Consider the following 3,174-nt stretch of genomic DNA (forward strand, 5'->3'; position numbering starts at 1 on the left):
TAATGACTTAATAGCTTCGATTTCCCTCTCCAAAATTTTAGAATGGAAAATTCCATCCCTTTCCTTACAGTGACTTCTACCCCACTACCTTCTAGCATTTTCTACTTTGCACTTAGGATGGTTGCCATTATCTACATGTTTTCAGCACCTGGTTGGTCCTAAACAGGATCTGGATGAGACCCAGCTTCTTGGAGATTTTTAAAAGGGGAATATTAACTGGACAGATGGAAGGAATGGGCACCAGCAGGAAATACAGGGTCATCCAGAATGGCAGAAACCTAGGTTTCCCAGAGTGGAAAGAGAGAGGAGAAATTCAACAAACAAGTATTTATTGAGTGCCTTCTATGTGCCAGGCACTATTCTAGACCCCCCAGAAGAAAACAAAAAAAAAAGATAAGAGGCAGCAAACACAAATTCTGAGGGAGAGGAAAGGGGCAGTTGAATAAGACAGCTAAGGGAACTGAGAAGCCTGAGGTGACGGGGGCTCTGCCTTAGGCCTCCTCTTCAGCCTCCTCACCAAAATCCTCCTCCTCTTCTGCGGTGGTATCCTGGTACTGCTGATACTCAGAGACGAGGTCATTCATGTTGCTCTCAGCCTCGGTGAACTCCATTTCGTCCATGCCCTCGCCTGTGTACCAATGGAGGAAGACCTTCCAGTGGAACATGGCAGTGAACTGCTCTGAGATGCGCTTGAAGAGCTCCTGGATGGCTGTGCTGTTGCCGATGAAGGTGACTGCCATCTTGAGGCCACGAGGTGGTATGTCACAGACGGCTGTCTTGACGTTGTTGGGGATCCATTCCACAAAGTAGCTGCTGTTCTTGTTCTGCACGTTAAGCATCTGCTCATCGACCTCCTTCATGGACATCCGACCACGGAAGACAACTTCCACAGTGAGGTATCGGCCATGGCGGGGGTCACAGGCAGCCATCATGTTCTTGGCATCGAAGACCTGCTGGGTGAGTTTGGGCACTGTGAGAGCTCGATACTGTTGGCTTCCATGGCTGGTGAGAGGGGCAAAGCCAGGCATAAAGAAATGGAGACGTGGGAAGGGGACCATGTTAACTGCTAACTTGCGGAGGTCAGCATTGAGCTGGCCAGGAAAGCGGAGGCAGGTGGTGACACCACTCATGGTGGCTGAGACGAGGTGATTCAGATCCCCATAGGTTGGTGTGGTCAGCTTCAGAGTGCGGAAGCAGATGTCATAGAGGGCATCGTTGTCAATGCAATAGGTCTCATCAGTGTTCTCTACCAACCGATGGATGGAGAGGGTGGCATTGTAGGGCTCGACCACGGTGTCAGACACTTCGGGTGAAGGCACCACACTGAAGGTGTTCATGATGCGATCAGGGTACTCTTCTCAGATCTTGCTGATAAGGAGAGTGCCCATTCCAGAGCCTGTGCCCCCACCCAGTGAGTGGGTCAGCTGGAAGCCCTGAAGGCAGTCACAGCTCTTGGCCTCCTTGTGAACCACATCCAGGACAGAATCAACCCCTTCTGTGTAGTGGCCTTTGGCCCAGTTCTTACCTGCCCCAGACTGACCAAAAAAAAGTTGTCTGGTCTAAAGATCTGGCCAAAAGTCCAAAAGTACCCGAGCGAACAGAGTTCATGGTCCCAGGTTCTAGATCCACCAGGATGGCACGAGGAACATATTTGCCACCTGTGGCTTCATTGTAGTACACGGAGATGCAGTCCAGCTGCAGGTCACTGTCCCCGTGGTAGGTGCCAGTGGGGTCGGTGCCATGTTCATCACTGATCACCTCCCAGAACTTGGCACCGATCTGGTTGCCACACTGACTGGCCTGGATATGCACGATTTCCCTCATGGTTAAAATTTAAATTTTTTGCTCACCTTAAGGTATGTCCGGTGCAAAAAAAATATGAATTTTTTTTTCTCTGCTGGTCGCAGGCTGGAAGGTTGGAATGCACCCCAGAGGCCGGAGCAGCGAGGTGCAAACTCAGCGGTAGGAAGGTTCTCGCAACTATCTTGCATGTTCTTCACATGTACCCCAAAACCTAAAATGTAATTTAAAAAAATAAAAGAAAAACATTGGGGTATATAAGTATGGTACCCCCTAGCTGCATGTGATTACTGAGCACTAGAAACATGACTAGTACATCTGAGGAACCACGTTTTGTATTTTATTTAATTTTGATTAATTTAAACTTAATTTTAAATCAGTATAAAATATTGTTATTAAACAAAATTTCATTGTTTTAATTAGGCTACACTTCATATTAATTATTGCGTTATATAAGACATTATTTTTTGTTATAGCGGGCATATCGGGTACATGTCTTGTTTCCAATAGAAACACAAAACACACAAATTGACCTAGTCAGTATCAATCACTTAAACCCATCATTTATCTAGTCAGTATCAATAAACTGATTCAGTTTGAATAAGCCTTTTTCTCTGCATGGATACAATCTTGTAACATGCTCGATTGTATTGTGCAAATCACATGAGTTATAGCATTTGAGTTGATAACTTTGGCCACCTATAAGATGGCTTGGATTCTTGTACAAAAACTAAAGCCACCTTTAGATGGAGAAATGGTGAAATAAATTATTGGTTATTATTATGATAATTTTGGTAGAATATTATTTAAAAAGACTGAAAATGATTTTTTACAAAAAGTGAGAGATCTTCAATTAAACCACCAAATAATCTTCTATAGGACATAAGACTTTTATAATAATAGTAAAGATCAATTGAATCAAAGATTGAAAAATTGCAAGTAATTTTTTTTAGCTTTAGGGGCATTGTGCAATATTAGATATTATTCAACTAATACTTTGTGTGAGTTTGATCTCAACTTCCAAATTTATAAAGAAAGGTCAACACGTGGCCTAAAATATCAAACTTGTGGCATAGATATATTTGGATATTTTAATTTGTCAAAGAATTTTACATAGACATAAATTGCTCTAGCTACACAAAATCAAAATTTATTGAAATTTCAAAAATGAGACCACATTTTCTGTACTGCTTCATTATAATGTATGATATTGCAAATATTTGTGCTTGGTTTCCTGAAGTGAACTCTATAAAAAGTGTTATATATAGCATAAGCTCAACTTGAGATAAAAAAGAAGAAAAAAAAAGCTCAAACAGCCTGATAGAAGAGAGAAGAGGAAAATATAAAAACTAAGAAAAAACCTGACAGAAAATT

The 3,174-nt window shown here is 42.3% G+C and overlaps 1 pseudogene; it reads right to left on the minus strand.

Annotated features, from left to right (window-relative positions):
• Nucleotides 1-312: 312 nt before the first annotated feature.
• LOC100387731 (tubulin beta chain pseudogene) lies at nucleotides 313-1,852 on the minus strand (annotated as a pseudogene).
• Between the last annotated feature and the right edge of the window lie 1,322 nt (nucleotides 1,853-3,174).

Source organism: Callithrix jacchus, chromosome 6 (assembly GCF_049354715.1).
Source record: "Callithrix jacchus isolate 240 chromosome 6, calJac240_pri, whole genome shotgun sequence".
Lineage (NCBI taxonomy): Eukaryota > Metazoa > Chordata > Mammalia > Primates > Cebidae > Callithrix > Callithrix jacchus.